At 36.1% G+C, this 21,877-nt stretch overlaps 1 protein-coding gene across 1 annotated transcript in view; it reads right to left on the bottom strand.

Moving 5' to 3' along the window:
• Positions 1-20,220: 20,220 nt before the first annotated feature.
• The window catches only part of LOC124357518 (paired box protein Pax-6-like), a 101,111-nt gene continuing 99,454 nt past the window's right edge, over positions 20,221-21,877 (bottom strand). Inside the window, exon 12 of the mRNA XM_046809398.1 lies at positions 20,221-21,877. This exon is cut by the window's right edge and continues 1,254 nt beyond it. The gene's annotated coding sequence lies outside the window, so the exon portion shown is untranslated.

The following is a 21,877-nucleotide window of genomic DNA, read 5'->3' as shown; positions in this document are numbered from 1 at the left end:
AGCCAAAATAATAATAATAAGGCCTAATTTCTTATTGCCATATATTTCTTGTGAGCATTTTCCTTGGTAGGTTCAAATTTAACACATCCACCGCTATTTCGGATTCCTTCCCTTGTACCCATCAATGAAACGACTGTTTCTGTTTTCAATTTGTTTCTGTCATTGGTTTTGCAATGCTTCAGTTCACTGAATATTCGTTCGACAGATGAATTTGAAAATGGCAGTATAAAAAGTAAGTTAAACTACTTTTTGTATTTCTGTAAACATAGCATCTCCAGCGACTGTCTTTAGACTGAATACAGCCTTCCAATATTGCATAGCAGACTCATTTGCATCAAGTTTATGCTCTTTGAAGTCTAGCAAAGCATGACTTTTCCACTGATTGTCGAGTTTTTGGACATCAACAACTTTTCTTCAGAACGGGAAATCTGTTAATGACATGAGCCAAAGACCTTACTTTGAAGGTTTGGGCACTTTTTGGCTCCAAGACAACTGAGGACATCAAAAACTTCATCAGAAAAATCAAATCTAGATTTGATTTGTGTGACCAATTCCACATAGAAGCTTAAAATACTTTTTAAGAAAACTTCAATATCTTTCTTTTCTGCATTTTTCTTTAATTCATTAAAATGTTTCTGTTGCCTGAATGCCTAAATATATTTGTTCTAATTGCAGGAAATGACGGGGGTTTGAATGCTCAATGGACATGATGGGTGTATTTTTAATGTAGTTTAAGTCCATGTAGTTTGTACACAGATCTTGAAGCATCTTGTGAACCTCTGGTCGCAATCTATGGAGAAGTGGTGTTTCGGATTGGAACATTACATTAAAATCTGTTAGCATACCAAGAACATAAGACATAAACTCCAAGTATAAGTAGATAAATTGGTTGTTCATAGCAGCTAACATGCTATCCACTGTGTTTGACGGGTCTTCGACAGAAGCGGTCAGCAGGTAGGCCTTCAACGGTTGAAATTGTTCAATCACTCTGTCAACGCAAGATTTTAATGACAGCCATCTTGTTACTGCTGGTGATAGTATTTTGTGGATTTTCCTCTTGAAAAAACTCTTGGAACTGTACAAAGGCAGACTGTCTCCCAAAAACTTCTGCTGAAGTGAGCCCCAAGATTTCGGAGCAAATCCTCCACTGTCTTTGGTAACTTCATACATGCTTTACTTGCCGCCAGTGGATCATGTGGCAAGAACACTTGACACATGCAATGTGAGGGATTTCTATTTTCAAAAGTGAAAAAAAAACCGAATGATGCTGCCCACACCATCACATTACATGTGTCAGAACTAAATCCCACTAAGTTTTCAATGGGTATATTTTTTGATTTCAGCGAGTTCATCATACCAGTGAATAATTCATCAGCAGTGCTAGATTTGACTTCAAACATGTCAAATAAATTAGTTTTTGGCGTTCCAGTTACATCATCAATATAGATAACTGTGAGGGCACATTGATTAACCGATGCCTGATCCGTTGTCTCATCCATGATCAAGGAGAAAAACGATCCTGGTGCCCTTAGTTATTTTGGTAAATCAATTCCATGAATGCGGGACCTAAGGCTTTTTTAATCACAGTTGTTGTTGTTTTAGTGCGTTTCATACACAGTTTTAGCAGCAATTTCTGAGTCCGGAAAGACCGATTTGCACAGCGGAATCAATGTATCCATCAGCGAAAAGGGCAGGTTGTTGGTTGCAATTAGGCCGGCTAATTTTAATTCTGCTCGTTTGACACTTTTATCTGTTGTAGTTCTTTGAACAATTTTTTTTAAGTCTTTGTTAGTGGCTATCTCCTTGATTAATTTTAGGTGCTTGAGGGACTTTCCTGACGCACAATCTCTGTTTTATGCGCCCCCATGACTGCATCACAGACACTACAATATGCCATGTCTTGTCCGGTTCTTTCTTTGACTTTTTTTTGTAGCCAGTTTTTGAAACTGGGGGTCATTCAACCAGTTTTGAATTGAATTTTCTTTTCTTTTTTACTAGGCCTAATGGTGGGCAGTATGGGTAAACCTAGACACAATTTTAGGCCTAGCAGCAGTTTTTTGGTTGGGTGGTATTTGAAGTTGAGTGTACGGCTAGGTCTGTATCAAGCTCAGTTTCCTTGCTACTAGCAGCAATATTAACCTGGTCCTCCTCACTAGAGCTTTGACCTAATGGTTCTGGATCATCTGGATCTATTCCTAAGTCTTCGTACTCCATTGGGATTGCAAGAGACATTGAACTAGGCCAAATAGATTTTTTGCTCGATTCACCATGTGAGCTTTCTACAAACGACTTGCTCTGTCTACTTTCATCATCTTTGTCTTTTTTCCTCATCTTCATCTTTCTTAGGCTTAGGCCTACCTTTAATAATAAACTTATCCATCTTAGTAACTTAAGTTAGTCCAATTAGAGATTCATGTCAATAAAGCTAGTTCAAAGTTAGATGGATTGTAAATGGAAAATGTAAATTAGTTAGGCCAACACTAACTATAGTTAGGTGATGTTTAGTTAAGCTTAGGGAAAACAATTATGAAGCAGAGCAGATAGGCTAGTAGTAGGTATTACAAAGCATAAATAGGACTAGGTCGTTACCTAGCTATAGGCCCCTAATCATATTTACAAAACAAATGATTTGTATGAACTTAAAGAGCAGCAAAGCTAGCTCTCAAAAGTGTCATCTACACTCTAAAAATAATAGTCCAAGAAGAAAAATAGCATTGCAAAAAAGAGATCTACGTTCTTAAGTTATATGCACTATAAAATAATGGTCCAAGGGGAAAAGATTGCCAAGCACTACTAACAGTTATGACATGAACACAATAAAAATAATGGGCTAGTCCGAGAAAGAAAAAATATTGCTACATTTTTTGTAGCCTATACCTTGGCCACAGTCTACACAATTTCACTACATACTTTACTATTCTAGGTTCCACGGATTAAAATGCACGATAAAGAAAACTTGAAATCTTACGTATCTTGGAAAAACGTACTTAACTAAAGCCAACTCACACGGCTATGGAAATCTTATCATCCATTAAAACTGATCAACTTATCTCAACTGAATAACTTCACTAGAAGAAATAAGAAAATAGAAACCAAAATTCAAGAGAAGAAGAACACTAACACTATTACTAACAGCATAGACTAAATATCCCTGGTGTTGTTGTTATCATAGACTAACTATGCCAACCGTCAATTTCTATCTTAGCATAGAGTATTAAAAACAACAACAATCTGAATACATATGTAATATTATATCGATTGAATGTGTTGAAATGGGAAATCAATCAGGTTACCTGAAAGCGGAATTCTCAGTGTTCGTTGTTTTTCCCTAATTAATTTAAAGTTACACCAATTTACCACCGGGGCAAAATTACCACCTGAAATACCACCGAGACCTTAAATTACCACAAAATGTGGTAATTACCACCCGATTGGCAACGCTGATTTTGACAGTTGAGTACAGAAATTGAACATTGCCTCGATATTTTTCAGGTTAAGTCCTGAACAACAAAATGCAACGCCTTGTAAGTTATTAGTGTTTGAATCAAAAATATATAGCTATATAGTTTTTTATATCCTAATGTTTGTGAAAACACTATTATGTATACCGTAATAAATTAGATTTTGTTAACAATAAAAAAAACTATAACTAGGTCTCTATACTTTAAAAATAAATTATATATTATTGAAATGAAAACAGGTTGTTTTATATCTGACAATTTGTAAGGCTGCGGTTTTTATAACTAAGATGTCCAGAATTCGATCCAAATAACGTATTTTAATGTTAAGCAAAACAAATAAACCTATATTTACAAAGCACGCATACATGAAGTTAATGTATTTTCCATTTTCCAACCCAAAATGTTTGGTGCATCTTTTTTTACGGTCTTAATGAATGTTGTCACCAAATCCTACCTAGTAGTACAAGCCCTGAAGCAGATGGCCTACAATAGTTCCATCAGCGGTCACATTTACCGTAAAATGCCCTTAAGCATACCCGAGTTATGATCATTAGAACACATCTTCATCCACTTATCCTGTATTTTTACAACAAAATCGGACACAGCTGGAAGCTATATGTTCTCTAGAAGCAACAACGTAAAACTCCATCCTACTTTAACAACACTCAAAACGATTTGGATGTAAGGAGTACTGGAAAACAAATTCATATATGGGCCAGATTCACTGCCTTTGGCTTTCATCTCATCCTCAAGCTTTCTTTTAGCAAATCTTTGCTTTCTGGTTGGCTTTCTTACAGAGTTCTTCCGCGTCTCGGTCACTATTCTTCATACGACTAACACCTATTTATTTCAAAGCCTTAGCACTGTAAGATCCAGGATTGAGTCCCAACTTTTGTGACACTGCACTTAACTATATTTCTATCATTAAAGGAAATATATGATATGATTTACAGACTCGTTGGCATTGTGTGAGCGACCGCGTAGACATTTTTTTAGTAAGTCACTTTTTCAAAGATCATGAAAAATCGTTTTGATTTTTTCCATCAATGGTAAATGGAAATGTTCAGAGTATCATATGGTAAAGATTGTTAAGAGTTGAAAATTATGAGTTCACAGGAAAAGATTTAAATTTTGTAAATCATATGACGTGGGAAATATTTCTTGGGTAACATATTACAGTCTTTTCAACGAAGTATTCAATAAAAGCCACAATTCTTTAGTAACAGGATGGGAAGAATGAAAAAATTAAAATCGAAAATACTACAATCATGAAATTTTGAGTGTTAGAATGTATGAATGATCACTTTAAGTTTCGCTGATTAGCGGAGGTTTAGAGAAGACTATCACGCGTGGGGCTGGATATATTTCTGCCTGTCTGCCGCATGGTATCTTGATAACGAACTGACATTTAGACTTTAAATTGTGCATGAAACTTTTTTCCTATGTGAGTAACAATGTGTTCAATGACTGCGCATGTCACTCTGTAGGATTTGGCTAGATTTGTATATTGGTCTTATGGGTAACCATGATGGCAACAAGATGATAGCAGAAGAAATAAATTTGTAAACAAACTCAATACACTCATAAGAGGTTTAAACATGTGACATATTAACACATGTAGCCTTACTATCCCAACATATACATAATAATTTTGTAGTAACTTGGTGTTTAGAATTTTAATATTTAAACATGTATATTAAACCCAATTTAATGAAAAAACTTGAATACATCACGTGTCAAGAAGATATGTAAAGAAAAAACGTCATATGTGTTGCATGAAACTTCATTTCTTCTACAATGAGTACTATGATGATTGTCCTCCTGTATATCTGTCCACAGGAAATCTCGAGAACGAAATGAGCTTTTATATTTGAAATTTGGCAGCAACCTTACCGAAGCCTGTTACGACGCTCGGTGCACTGTGATTTAGGTCCGTTATAGAAAAGATAATACAAAAGCAGAACAAAATGTTAACTTATTGTACATAACGTACTACAAGCAACTCACAGTTCACGTCAGGTAAACTTACATTCTTAAGCTTCTATTTCTAGTATTTAAGTATCTCCAGCTATTTTTTTTTATAAATATGATACTTTATTTGACCAAGAACCTCATCATTCTGTTCAGTACGAACATCAGAATCAATGTTTGCTGGGTTTGGCATTCCTCAAACTGTGACGATGCAACAATTTTTACTAGACATGTTTTGCAGGAGCTGATAAATCATACAATATGAAACGTAAAACATACTTCAATTGTGGACAGATATTAAACTATTAGAGTTTTTCTAAGTATAATGAGTTTGCCCTAACATCTATAAAGGACATCACGGATTTTAAGTAGTAAAATTGTCAATTTATAAAAAGTGCAATTAAAATAAATAGATTTAGAAATGTAGTGTCGTAAAATAATCCAATAAAACGGAGTATCATAAGACTTAAAAGAATTTAAAGAAATAGGTAACGCACATATAAACAGACGGACTGCTCTTTGACCTTTTGATCCCAAAGTCAATAGAGTTTTTCCTTGGATCGAGAGGGACTTATGTACCAAGCTCAAAGTCTGCAGACCTTTTGTCAAGTGTTAACGCACAGATCTACGGTTAGACGGATAGGCAAACAGATAAGCGGACTGCCTTTTGAGTTTTTGGCCTTAAAATTAATAAGGTTCTTCCATGGACCACAAGGATCTTATGCACCATGGTTTCAAGCCTTTGTGACCTTTATATCAAGAGTTATAGCACAGGCGGGAAGACAAACAGACAATCAATAGCATTTTCATTGAATCAGTCGGAACCTGTGCACTAAATTATGTCTCTAGAACCTTTCTATCAAGATTAATCGCACATACATATATATTAACTGTCCTTTGACCTAAAAATCAAGATTTCTTTCCTGGAACAGGGGCTCCTATGTACCAACTTCAAGTTTCTAGGAGCTTTCTATTAAGAATTGTCATACAGACGGGCAGGCGGACAGACAAATAGACGGATTGCTCTAAAATATTTGACCTAAAAATCCACATTTCTTCCCTGGACCAAGAGGAACCAATGTACCAAGTTAAAGTCTCTAGGATCTTTCAATCAAACGTTATTGCACAGACAGACAGACAGACGAACAACGACATGATTTAAATAAGTCAATGTCAGACCCTTAATAAAGTAAGGATATTATTAGTAAAGCTAGGATGTTAACTATGGGCTGAAGCTAATTTTAGTTTCTACATTAAGGATGACATTAAGTTACAAGAGGATAGAATAAGTCATACCATTTGGATCGAAAATAGAACAAAAATACAACTTTAAAATTTCGGAATTGTTGGGTTATGAATAAATGGGATACTCTTAAAGAAATAATTTACAATAGGGTGTCTTTTACATTTAGAAGTCAAAGGAAACCTGTAATCGGACGAGAAAGTATTTGAACGTATCAAGCAAACAAATGTTGATTGTGTTGTTTAGATAAAGTAAAAAAAAATTATAGCCTTATTTAATAAGGCTGAATAATAATGTATGTCCATATACAGTGATACGTTCGCGGAAAATGCCACTAGCCATTTAGAAACAAAGTAAAATTTTAAATATAAATATTGTTCAGAATGATTACATTAGTGACGTCAATGTTTTTTTCCGGACTTATTAATTATTTACCTTCAAAATTTTCAATACTAATGGAAAAAACCATAATCGTCTTTTTACGTAAAACGTCTAAGTATAACGATAAAGGTATGTAGGTTTCGCAATTTTGCACACAAAAAACTATTTCATTATGTTTTTTTTTTTTTCAATTTTTCTCCGTTTACCCCAAGGGGTACATAAAAAATTAATTTAACTTAAAAGCAATCGTGCGCCCGATGAAGTACACGATAATCTAAGGTGTTTATTTAAGCGCAGGAACAGATTTAACAAACCACCGAGACTAGGCCAACAATAAAAACGCAATAATGAAATTCATAGTAACGTGTACCTCATCGGGCGCACAACGTACTTTAAAAAAGCTCGTTGTATACCCGATCGGGTACACGACGGCATTTGTGAAAGATCGCGTGTACCCATTGGGGTACACGTCGTCGTGAACGTGATAATGTTACGGTCCTTTACTAGTATTGTCTATAAAGAAATACGCAAAGGCTGTATATAATTCTGTGAGGATATGTCGATTGTAAACAGTTGAAAAACTCCCATAAAGAGAGAACTTTAAATAGAACTTGATACTGTATGCTAAAATAGAAACATAAACGAAGGTTTGGGCTGACATGGGCATGATGGTATGTCTTAAAAATATAAACAATGTTTTGGGGAGAGATTCTGTTGAACTAGTGACAGACCATAAATTACTGTTGCAGACAGTGGTGAGTCAGATAATAATTTTGGGGATGTATGGGGTGGGGGGTTGAAATATCAAAGAGGTTAAAGAGAGGGCTATTTCCAGAGCTTTAGAAAGTGTTTGTACTCAGAAAGTGCAGTTTAAGGTTAATTTTACTTTGGTAACATTTGACTGCTTGTATGAAATTGTATTGGTAAAGGTTGAAAATAAGAACTTACCAACTTGGAAACATTTTAAAGATTTGTATTCTCAACTTACTACCTAACAATGTTTCTTAGAACTACAAAGATAAACTTCAAACTAAAAATAGAGAAATAGAACCCAAAAAACTTCATCAAATGAAATGTATTGGATTTTAGATGTAAAGTAATACTGGTCTGATAAAACCTTAAGTGCAGTCTATTGGTTTTACCATAATCTTGATCAAAAAACCTTAACTTGTAGACTATTAGAATTTAATGAATAGTTGTAATACACTGCAGAAATCGTTGACGTACAGACACAATTCATCAATTTCAGATGGAGTATGACCCATCAGTAAGAATCAATAATAAACATCAATGTGGCAGGCCATGTTGTTCTACACACATGTACTACATGTTGTACATTCTACTATATACTATAAGCAAGCAGTTACTACCCCAAGAGAATAATTTCTCTTTACTTTAATAAGTTGATTTATTAACACCCTTGAAATAACGCCAGGATGATCTGCTGGGAATTCGTTTTCATAAGAGTCGTGTTACATGTTATTGTCAAATAAATATCCGGCTTTCGTAACTGCCATGGTTGTTTTATATTTTTGAATAATATTCCGTGTGTTACCTTCAAAATGAACAACAACAACTTTACCTACCGTAATAATAGTTATAAGTTTAACTCTATTTAACACAAAGTCCTGCAGCAACTTGTAATGCTTAACCTGCATTACAGACTGCCTTCCTGCCAGTTTCTGATATAAGTTAGTTCAATCCCTCACCTTCGATTCGAATGTATATATCTACAATAAACTGCTGAAATAGTCTTAAAGAATATGTGAGAAACACTCAGTAGTCACTAAACAATCTATACTATGCAAATTAAACCATTGTAAGTAATTTTCGATTCCTTTGTCTTCTTTGGTCATCGTGAGTCTTTATTGGACTTCTATCCTGGTTCTCCGTGAGGAAATAGAAGAGGACATACCATTGAATTGCACGGAGGGTTCTTTCCTGACAAAAGTAGGATTCACTTTGTACGTGGTAAACTAGCATGTGGTGGTTTTGTTGTGACTACCCTTCCGGTGTATTAAAAACTGCAGCTATTTTATCAGTGCTAGTTATATTGAGCCATCTCATATCCATAGAGATATTTCAGATAAAACAAACTTCTAAACCATGGTTTTGCCCCTGGAGCTCCAGTATCATCTGCTGCTTTTTTGCAGAATTAATTAGTATGTCTGTTCACTTGGTTCATTCCTTTGTAGCCGTATATTAGAAGCAACTGGATTATTATGAAACATAACTGTTGGTCATTTAAGTAACTCGCCATTTAGTACTATCAAATCGGAAATGCAGTATACTGATGAATTTGTACTTGAAGTTTAATAATACATAAGAACCGTTTCCTTGGATCTTTTTCTGTAGGGCACTAAGTGGCGTGAAAGTTATTCACTGTTATATTGCCTTATATTCTGTATGAAATTCGAATCGAAGACAATTAGTTCTTTTAATTCGGCGTGTACTAATAGTTGTGGCAATTCAATAATTATTTCATTGTTAAAAGCAACAAGGGTCTAGCTGTAATCTTTGCGAAAGAAAATGCGCCACACTGCATGGAAGTTTTATTTAAAAGACCTAGATTATGAAAAATAACATTTGAATCATTAGGCCAGCGACTCAAGACTGTGTAGTATACAATGTGATCTTCTTGTGAACGAAAGCTCGTCTGAACCTATTGCAACACGTACATACACAGACTTGCTTGCGCAGTGTGACCTAACAGACCAGCGGGCAGCGTGGATGGAATTGGAAGAAGCAGTGCGAAGTTTAAGAGCAACAGGAAAGTTTTGGAAGCAGAAAACCATTGCTTAAAGCTCCAACTAAAATCCTGCAAGTGTGCTGAACAGTCACGCCAACCATGGACTGTGATTCGCAGCAAAGCAGATACATCTCCTTCAGTTACAACTCAAAATACATTTGAGTTGTTGCAAACAAAAAATACAGAAAACACCGACTACAGCTTGACATCAAACAGCAGACAAAATAAAAAGCATAGCCTAAATCTCAAAAGCACCGGCTGCCGCACGCAAAACAAACTCTCAACCTGCAATCTATTTTAATAAGAGGCGATAGTCACACTCGTCACATCGCAGGTCTTACAACAGGACTGCTCGACTAGGTACTCTACTTCGGTCACCGGTGTTTGCAAACCAGGCGCCCGCCTACTAGACATTGTCAGCCTGCCTCAGCTCGCACCTCCCTGCGAGCACTGTCGGCCGGGACCAGCCCGCGTCTCCACCTGGACCTAGGCTTCATTGCGAGGTGCTGATTGCCGGAACAAACAACCTGGCTGCCGGCGCCCAGCACACGATCTACCAGCATCTGGAGCAGTACATCACCAGCAGATCGGCCGACACTCAACTAGTAGTCGCCACTATGCCACATTGCTACGACCTGCAGGATCCTGGCAATCCCATCCATGACGAGACCATGCTCGTGAATGCTTTCATTGGAGAACTGGCTGCGAGACACGACATCCAAGTGCTACGTCTTGACACCATTAGCCGGAAGTATTTCACGAGACATGGTCTACACCTGTCGATGCGTGGCAAGAGATGTCGGTGGAAACGAGGAATTGTTTTTTTTTTCAAAATTCGATCAGATCTTGACTGGCGTTGTAAATAAAACTCGCGGTTTCATAGTCATGGGAGACTTCAACATTGACGTCTTAGATGTCGATAGTCTCATGACAAGGAGATTAGCTGACTTGCTGAGGTCGTTTGGCCTGAACTGGTCGGTTAACTCTCCAACAAGAGTGACGGCTAACTCAGCGACCGCGATTGACAATGTCATCACAGATTTTACAGACGTTGAGGTCTTTGTGGTCGACACAGCCATTTCAGACGACTATGGCCAACAGGCCATCATCAATGGTCACGAGGCACCAAGGGGTCCCATCACAGAAAAAACATTCAGAGATACAAGGACCACAAACATAGCATTGCTCAACTTTCAACTGGCAAAAGAAAGTTGGAACTTCTAGGGATCCCCTTGAGTTGCAATTTCAAAAATTTGAACAAACATTTAATTTCCATCTAGACGTGAGCTGTCCTCTAAGGAAAACCAAACAAAAACCTAAGAAACGAAAGTGCACATGGATTACCAAAGGTATGCTGGTTTCTAGAGAAAAAGTTTTATTTTTCTCGGAAATAAACAAGCACACAGTTAACGAAGAGTTCAAAAGATTTTTTCAAAAGTACAAACAAATTTATAGTAAAGTCATCAAAGCTGCGAAAGCCTATGATGTAAACAAAGCGTTGCTCACGTCTAAAAACGTCTCAAAAACCGCATGGGCCTTCATCAACAATACAAATGTATTAACTGACAAATCGATTGAACTACAAATCAAAGATAAACTCATCAATGATCCTTTAAGCGTAGCTGAGGAGTTCAATAAATTCTTTTCCTCGGTTGGAGCTGAACTAGGACATCGTCCTCCATATAGCCAGCCTTCACATATCAGTGCCGAGTCCAATAGCTTCATTGGCTCTGGTCCCGGTATCTAGGAGGAAATTGCTAGAGTATACGAGGCTTTCCATCAAAACGGTCTAATAACTCAAATTATGTTTCAACGTGGCTCCTAAATCAATACTCTAAGCATTTATTGGTGCCGCTCGAACGCCTCATCAACCTCTCTTTTCACTCGGGAGCGTTTCTTTCCTATCTCAAAATCGTTAAAGTCACTCCAATTTTTAAGTAGAGCACCCTCTTTCAACTCAAAATTACCGCCCCATATCGATATTGCCGGTATTCAGCAAAACTTTGAGAAGCTCTTTCTTTCCCTCAGTGGCGTAGCGAAGGGGGGGTCCAGGGGGTCCGGACCCCCCCCCCCGAAATTTTAAGACATATTAAAAAAATAAAGCATGGAGCAGGAGAAAAAAGGACAGTTATCATTACTCTTGTCTACAAACATTAAATTGATTGATTTCACTGATTGAAGTGACCGTTGTTAAAAATATAATTGTCCTTTCGTTTAAATTATAAAGTATCAAACGATACTTTTGGGCTCGGCCTTTCAGATAGTGTAGTGTAATCACGGTATTTCTATAGGGCGCGGTCACGTGACGTCGCAAAGTCACCTGAAACCGTAACACGACGAACAGTTTAAATTAGCGACCACTTCGTTCAAATTCGTCGTAGGGACGTAAAGTGACTGCTTAGAATTAAGTTACGACGTTGATTTTAGGTGTCATTAAACTGTAAACGTGTATATAATTATCGAAAAAAATCACTTTCGGTCGGAAAATACACTTGAAAACTCTACTGATTAGAAACTTCATCTAATTTGGACTTCAATGACTAAGGTAAACGTGGGGTTTTCGACTGATTAGGACGACGATTTTTGTTATCATTAAACTGTACAACCGTACCTATATAATTATCGAGAGAAAAAAATCACTTCCGGTAAATACCGAAAAAAGCTCTCTACAGATTTCAAGTTTTGACGATTTGAATTTCATTGAGTGGTTTTTTATTTTGTGATGTGTCTGAAGAAGATATCTTGGATATCGAAAGCCTCACAAAACAATTAAAAATGTATTAAATATTGGTGTTTATGTTTTCAAATTTAATTTAACAGTGACCAATATAAGCTCCATCTACAGCACTTAGAATTATGTTAGAACATTGATTTTAGGTATCATTGAACGTCGACTAATATCTATATTAATTATCAAAGAAAAATTGAAAAATCGCTTCCGGTCATTAAATACACCGGAAAAACTTTACTGATAAGAAGTTCCGACTACTTTGGATTTCACTGACTGAGGTATTATTTCATTTCCTTAGTATAAGTCTGATCGGAAGTGATTATTTTTGTTTTTTTTCTCGATTAATATATATTTATTATTCGGCGTTGAATTAATCTCTAAAAATTCAATGTCCTAATCATAATTAATTAAATCTACTCTTACCTCAAAACCACTCAAACCAGTGAAATCGAAAATCGTCAAAACGAATCAGTAGAGAGCTTTTCTTAGGTATTTACCGACCGGAAGTGTTTTTTTTCTCGATAATTATATAGGTAGGCGAGTACAGTTTAATGATAACAAAAAATCGTTCGTCCTAACTCAATAAAAAATACCACGTTTACCTCAATAACCGAAGTCCAAAGTGTTGAAGTTCTAATCATTAGAGTTTTTTCAGGTGTAATTTTAATTTCCGACCGAAAGTGATTTTTCCGATAATTATATACTCGCTACAGTGTAATGATACAAAAAAATCGTCATTATAACTCATTCATAAATACCCCAATCAGTGAAATCCAAAGTGGCCGAACTTTTAATCAGTAGAATTTTTCCGGTGCATTTTTCCGACCGTTAGTTTGATCTGTACCCGAGCAACGCTCGAAAATCGCCCTTCTTTTTCTAAAGGGTTTTCGGCCGTCAGTGGCCCAATGTCCCCGAAGGGGTATTTTTCATTTTCTCCACAGAATATAGTTGAGTAAATTGTACGCTTGAGTGAAGCTCTGTTGTGTTTCTTTTTCTTTCTTATCCAGTGAATCCAACATCACTTTGGTGCCTTCTACCCGGCCAGAATCGAATTTCGTAAAGTTTCTGTAGCTATACAAGAAAATTTGTGGTACTAAAGTTGCTGTGAGAGTTTAATTTGCCTATTACATATTTCCACTTTCTATAAGGCGTAGTTACTAAAGCTCCATGTTTTTGGTATTTACCTTTTACCAGTGAATTCATTGGCAAATGACACACAAAACGTCCCCCGGATCCCCCGGTTTCGGACCCCCCCGAACGAAATTTCTGGCTACGCTACTGTTTCCCGTTGTGTGAATTTTCTGGACAAACACCATCTGCTGTCTGTCAACCAGTTCGGATTTCGAAGTGATAGATCGACGGTATGCGCAGTCGTGCGTCTAGTCGATGCGATAGTAGAGGGAATTGAAGGTCGAGGAGATACTTTGAGTATTTTCCTTGACTTATCAAAAGCGTTTGACTATGTCGACCATCAAATCCTCATTCGCAAACTGAAGTATTACGGGATTCGAGGAGTGTCGCTCAAGTGGCTCAAATCGTATCTCAGTGATCGAACACAATTTCTAGGCATTTCATGCGTCAAATCGGGAGAGGAGAGTCTGGTGTTCCTCAGGGCTCCATACTTAGCCCTTTACTCTTCTTGATCTACGTAAATGATGTTGGTTCATCGGTACAACAAGGGCGACTTGTCCAGTACGCAGATGACACGACTCTCTGTCTCAACTCAAAATCACAAGAAGAACTTGAAAAAAATACGTTAATTGAGTTCAATCTCAAAACAAATCCTTTGAAATCGAAATTCATTCAATTTAGTATGCGACAAACACATTCAGATTGTAGTCCTACAGTCATGTTAGACGAAACTGAAATCACTGAAGTCTACTCAATGAAATTCCTTGGAATACACCTAGATCGAGGTTTGACTTGGGATTGTCATGTAGACTATGTTTGTTCAAAGTTATCCTCAGGCATTTATGTCTTGAGGAAACTGTCCGAATACAGCCCAACGCAGGTACTGATGACGGCATTTATGGACTGATCTACTACCCACACTTTTCTTACGGATTGGCATTGTGGGGAGGTTGCACAACCGCAAACTTTTCCAAAATTATCATCCTTCAAAAAAAAAAAAAAAAAAAAAAAAAAAAAAAACAGTTCGAACAATTGCAAAACTGCAATGGAGAGAGTCGTGCAGGCCAGCTTTCAAAAATCTAAAATTGTTGACATTACCTTGCCTGTACGTCTTGGAAACGTGTCTATCTTTCAAATCCAAATGTGAACACACAAGAGGTAGTGATTTACACTCTTATGCAACTAGAGGCAGGGATGACTACCGAACTGGGAGACACAGGACGGTAGCTCCTTCTCAGGCAGGAGTTCGAATTGTCAACTTGGCGAACTCGATTCAAAGTGTCCCCATGCTGAAGGCATTCAAAGCTCGTCTAAAAACAACATTGATTACACATGCGTTCTACCTACAGTATAGACGAGTTTATGGAACACAATTGGGAGACCTCTCAATTGGTTGACTGACCGGGGAAGTGGAGGATAAATTCGAATGAGTGAGAGAGAGAGAGAGAGAGAGAGAGAGAGAGAGAGAGAGTGAACGCAACAATTGTACGTATGGAAGGGACTTCGATGGTAGAACGAATGGAAAATTTAGCTCAAAATACTTGACGATTACTATAACATTGTTTTTATGTGTTACGCAATAAATAATTTATTATTAGTCTATTATCAATAATTGTTTAAAGTTTGTTATTGACGATGGAAGGTTTGAAAGGATAATACGATTTCAGACATTTGCCATCGCTAAATGTTACAAAATCTATAACACAACGTTCTGCGACAACGATCGTGACTTGCATCATGTGCAGTGTTCTTTATTATGGATCCTTAATCAGAAGGATTCATAATCAAGGTCAGTGGCAACGCCTGGGTCCATTTTCTCCTGTCCGGACTCCAAACATATTTGGGTACGTTTTGAACAATTTTCTTTCTCTTATTTTTATTTATCTTTTCTTTCTTTTGTAATGGAATAGCTATTTTTCACCCTGATGAAGAGGATACATTTTAATCCTCGAAACGCCGTATTATATATTTTGTAATATATAACAAATAATTTTCCAATGGTCTTTTAAAAGCGGGTAATTGTTCTATTCCACCTGCCCGTTAAATAGTCTTCCAATCTTGTAATCCTGCCCTGTCTGGTTACCAACATTACAAAGTATAATTACAACGAAATTTGAAATGTTATTTACATTATGACACATACAGTGTACGGCGAAAAAATAGTCAATTTTGTTATTAAAAAAGTAAGCAAAAATTAAAAGTTTTCTTTAATTAGTAATTCACATCTATTTTCATGCATAGTCGCACTGAATTCAGATCCAGCGCTTTCTTTCATATATCCTATCGGATCATTATGAATTCGTCAAAAGAAGAGGTTCAGTTTGACCGTTGTCAGAAAGGCTTCCCCCATGTAGTAGCCTATTATTTGTTAAATAAAACAAATGTTTAAAACACAACTACGGCTTAGTGATTGTCTACAATAGAACAAAATAAGCAACAAAGGTCTTATAATAGCTTGAAAATTTAAATGTTAAAGCGAAGCCTTAAAAGTTTTGGAAATTAGCTTTGTGACTACAATATTAACAATATTTGTGACTAACGCTTTGGGTAGTACAATGATTTTTACTAGTTAGTACAATAAAAGGAATTATTAAGTCATAGGTGCGTGACCCAAGGCGAGTGGCCCTTGTTCAAAAGTGAGTGATACCATTGCTATGAGTGCGAGTCGTAATTATCAGAGTGGTGGCCCAATAATTTAAATTGGTTTCTAAGTGATAAGGCTCTCATTGGCGTGGTTGGGTTATTTAGGACTAAGCTGTATCTATGAACTAACAAAATTACCTACTAATTACTGTTATTGAGCTATAATTTATACCTAGGCTACTTTTTAAGATGATTTGTTTGTGGTCCATTGACGTTATTTGATCCTTAAAATATTTTCTCCTTCCAAATATTCGGGGAGGATACATCCCGACATCCCACCTCCCTGGCTACGCAGTAGGTCCAAGACTATGGGTAAATTAATCACGATTTTGCCGGACATTTGCCATCGTTCAGTTATACAAAAAATCCTAAAAACTACGTTTCGAGATCTGCAATCTGATCTCTTCTTCAGGTAAATAACTAACCTAACACATAATTACAAACTAGGTTAAATAAACAAATCATACCGGAGCGTTGTAACACGCATAAGTCAGGAATCACAACCACCACGTTGTGTGTCAACTTAACTAACTCTAAAACATGCATTTAATTAAAAAAAAAAACACAACAATAATTATTAAAAGTGAACTACAGAATACAGGTCACAATAGGTCTGCATTCGCCGACCAACCACCTACGACTTTTTATGAGTATTCGTTATACAACTTTCTAATTATAAGGCAATTAACAATTACGCCTTCATGAGTGTCACAACATATGTCTTGGTGTGGAACTCCTACTGTATCTCCAATGATTAGTACTATATATTAGCTTGATTTGATTGGCCCGTATTTCTGGCAGCAGCTATGGAAAGGTATCACCTCACGATGATCACTAGATAACGTTGTGTTCTGCCGACACCACTGTACCGGAAGTGAGCTGTGACCACAAGGTGAGGTGTCAAGTGTCAACATATGCTGTTTGACCGACGCCTGTTTTCCTGGACGAGAAGGCATTCCTGACATTGAAGTAGGTTCTCGGTTATTGAGTGTTTAGCCTAAATTGATAATATTATTTTGACGCTCTACTTGAAAATTAATTTTGTTGAATTTTATGATGTTAATGAAGTAGACACTCACTTTTTTAGTTATATTGATATTAGTAATGGTTATGAAAAAGTGTAACATTTAAGAGAATTACAAAGTGATAGTGTTGTAAACTCTTTTGCCAAATAAGTAATTTATTAAAAATAACAAACCAGTATCTTTCTTACTGGACGCTGTTTAATATAAATAAAATGTACACATTTAATTAACTTACAGGAATTCTAGACCCAAAGTTAAACACTTAATTTTGAACATTGTAATACAACTTTTGGTTGATTACCATACAAGACCATTTACTGACATATGAAAAACAGAACAGAGAAATTATCATTCATATTTACAGTAGAGGAGAAGGTACCAATTCGAGCTCTAATGATGTTATTTAGTTCATTCAGGATTATTTGTTAGTGTTAGTTATCTTTCAACAGCTACATCTCTATACATAAAAAGTATTAGGCTGATAACAACAGTTGTAATGTAGGATTACACTGTTTAGGCCGAGTACAAAAATTGTATTTAAAAAAATATATAGATATGAAAGTTGTGTCTATTTGAAATGTTTTATTAAATATCAAAAAGTAATGTTGGCTAGCCCATAAAATAGAACAAACCATCTGACTGGATCACAGGCGTCAGTTTTGCGCACGCATCTCTCTTTAGAGAAGTATAGTTTAATCATCCTTATCATCCTTTTACTGGTTTACAGAGGCTTTTAGGTTCTAATCCAGCACAAACGTGTTTAGTGATTTCAGTATGGATTATTATTTCCAAAAGAGATTTAAAAACTTCGCAGAGAAAAAAATCAAGTTTTGATTCACCACATTAAAAGCAGAAAATATTGCATTTCGATACCAAAAATTGATATTTTAGAAAGAAATGTGTTCATACTAAAAATTTAGTTCATAAAGTTAAGATAATTGTATTATTTATGCATAAAATACGAAAATTATTAAGTTTTACAAAAAACGTCTGTTTTAAAATCTCGGAGGGGGCCAAAGCCCCCATGCCTCTCCCTGGATCCGTTACTGTCTTAGGACCTTTTACAACCATTAAAAAATAGCCTGCAAAAATTGAAGATTGGGGGGGGTCCGGGCCCCCTTGAACCCCCTCGATGGCTAGGTCCCTGCCTTAACTGTTTATTACCATTAGTTATTAGAAGAATATGTAATCCGGGAATTGCACTTGTGCTCTAGTATTTCCCAGCCTCTAGGGCAGTTCATGTCTAGATTCACTGGTTTCTAATAACTACTGATCTTTACATCCTGTTAACTAGTTAAGAATATCTGTATGGTTTCACAGGACCTCATATAATGTTTCAATGTATAGGAACTTCCGGTCTAGAGGTGGTCTTAGCTTCTAGAAACTTCTGGTCCGTAGAAGATCCGAAAGTGTGAAGTTATTTGTATCTGAGAGCTATCGGCCCTTGAAAATTCCAACCTCTAGAAACGTTTGGCCTGTGAAAACGTCGTGCCCCTGAGAATTCATCGCGCCTGGTCCCTTAACCTTGTAGCTCTCTGGTTTGGATTTTCCAGGCCCTGAAACCTTCTCTTCAGGTTTATACTCTCTTTATACTCTCAATTTATACTCTCTTGAGGTTTTCGCTCAACGCGAGCTTTTGAGGCGTCTGAGAGCTTACAGCCCCTGGGATTTTCTGCCCTTCGTAGCTTTGATGAAAGTTTGCTTAAAGGCTTCCAAATATTTTATTCAAAACCATGTGTTAATTTTTATTGATTAACGGTTTACTCCATGAAATACTCGTGATAACTTCAAATTAAATTCAGTCATCTTAAAGTGGCCGAAATAAAAGTATATAACGGTCATTTGATTTTAACCTCCACCTTTGGCTCCGAAAGTACTAAAAGATATTAATCTGGTAACATTCATTCTGATTTTTAAAGAGTTTTGATCAATTGGCGGTTTTGGTGTGAAGTAGACGGCACCTATCCTTTTCCTTTAATAACTTTCATTAATTTTGTTAACAAGCAGCGAAACCGTCAGAAATCACAAACAAAAGATCCTATTTGTTAATAGTTATTTAATAAGTGGGTGGTCAGAAATTCACATAGTCCACGGATCCCAAGAACGTCCAGAATTGTTGTAAATAAATAATTATAGTCATGGAGCTCCGCCTCTTTAATCCAACTACTCTTACAAGAACGGTCTTTCCAGTTTTGGTTCAACTCAAAGTATTCACAAATCATAAGTAGTCGTGTAGAGACTCTTTGTTGCCCTGAAATTCCAATCTTCTGAACCAAAATGCACTAAAAAAGTCCTGGGAAATAATATTTTATTTCTTATATTAAATAATTCAATTCTTGGTTAAAATCCAGGGATGCTTAGTACGTATACGATAGTCCGAGCTCCGAAGGCGCGTACAAACCATCCTGTATTTTTTTTAAGGAGAGACCGATCCCCTTTTAAGCCTTATTCTGTCCGTCCTCATGGGCCACTGGCCTGTGCGAGGATCTTATCCAACAGAATAAGGGGGAGAGTCGATACAGTACAAGGTCGATGGTACTGATAAAAAGTGCAACGGTCAGACAGGATTTGAACCTGCGCTGTCTCTTAACTCAGACCCAAGTCCAACGACTTAGACCGCTCGACCATCGGCACTCCCAAATTTCTTCATACAACGTTTGTCAAGTTTAGTCCAATCTGTATGTATAACATGATCAGGTTGTTTCATGCTAAGTGTATTACGATGCGCATGCGATGTATAAGCATAGTACGATCAAGTATTTGAATTAAAATAATTTTACACACGAGTAGTATCAACTAATGTAGCCATATATTATTGCTCAGGCGTCAAGTTCATGACATCAACTTACACAGAGTGGAATCGGATTAAAGAATGAGAATAAAAATATTAGAAATTACTTTACTATTACATACACACAAACTTAAAAACAATTCAACAATGAAGTTACAGAACGAGTTATAACTACGCTATACAGTACCGTACATGCTACACAGATACAATATGTACATATTGCAGTGCTTATACAATACATTGTGGTGGTGTATAGAGACTATTGTATAAGCCGCCTATACAATAGATCAGTCGACTATGTTAGAAAGTGGTTTGTTTCTCTATTCGTGAATACAATTGAAATGTGTATGTAGCTTTGACAAATCAAAATCACTAACATTATCTAATCTTTCCACATTATCCTTGGACAGTCTTATAAGTATGAAATTATAATGTAATAATAGGTAGGTTTCGTATGGGAAATCTAATGTATTTTAAACTTGAAACGTGCAAATCTAGGAAAATGTCAAGATTTGGAGTACATATAGAATGAAAGTTTATTAGAATTATACGTAAGTAGCTCAACAGTGAGCTAGACTCCCTTAAGTAAACGTGTGTCTTTTACGTTTTATGTCATAACTGGTTTCATCTGACAATACAAAAATTAAACAGGAAAACTCCATTCAAGTTGTGTAAACATATAAACTATTCCACTGGACAGGGAATTTTTACAAACACAATCGTCTAGGCCTTAAAGTTTCTATTAATTTGTACTTTAGACAGAGCTCTTAAATTAATAGCCACGTTATTAAAATAACCAATGTGTCATTTTAAATATAAATAATTACATACATGCACTTTACAGCTTAATTAATAATAACACAGTTATACTAAAGTCTTAAACAGGAGGGATCTTACAGTAGTAATGCTGAGAGTTAAACTGACGTTGCAATATCCGCGCCACAATAAGTGGTGATTATAGACATTTCAGCTCGCGTAAGAAACCGTATACGTCACTTAAATAATGCACTTGGTAGACTCTTTCAAATTGAAAAAATAAAGCTTTCCAATCCGAACAAAGTAGGCTAATATCTAAATAATAAAATTAAGGTTTGTTCTATTCGCGACATGTATCCATGCTAAAATATATCTTACGTGAAATAAATAAGTATACAATATATACAAATAAATTGTTTCCTTTCCCCAAACGGTAGAAAAATATTATTGAAATCGGCAACAATGAAATACTAGCGCAGCATCATCAGGTAATGTGGCTTTCAGGTGTCTATGTACAAAGCATCATAATATTCGGTTGAAAAAAATCACTTCTTGTGCATAAGTAAATATTAAAGAATAGCAAATACGTCGTTATTTTTCGACATTGCTGTACAGCAAAATGATTATTACAATCTACATGGTAAATATAATTCAAAATAATTGCATTAGAAGGTGGTTTGAAAGGTTTGAATGGAAAACATACAGATCGTAACGTTTTGTGCTTTGTCTAGAGACAGGAAAAGTAGGGTGATCTAAACAAGTCAACATTAGTATTATTTAATTGCCATATAATTATTATAGCTCTTCATTATTATGGTAAAATTGATGTTTCTGGTTACGAAAAATAAATGTCTTTTGACTGTGAAGAGTAATATAATTGTTTTAAAGGTATTAGTTTCTATTAAATACCGGACCCAATTCAGAAAGCAAATAAACAAGGCTTTAACTTTCATTATTACACTACACTCTTTTTGTTTATTCAAGGCTTGAATTTT

Source organism: Homalodisca vitripennis, chromosome 3 (assembly GCF_021130785.1).
Source record: "Homalodisca vitripennis isolate AUS2020 chromosome 3, UT_GWSS_2.1, whole genome shotgun sequence".
In the NCBI taxonomy this organism is placed as follows: Eukaryota; Metazoa; Arthropoda; class Insecta; order Hemiptera; family Cicadellidae; genus Homalodisca; species Homalodisca vitripennis.
This window is presented reverse-complemented; position numbering and strand designations above follow the sequence as displayed.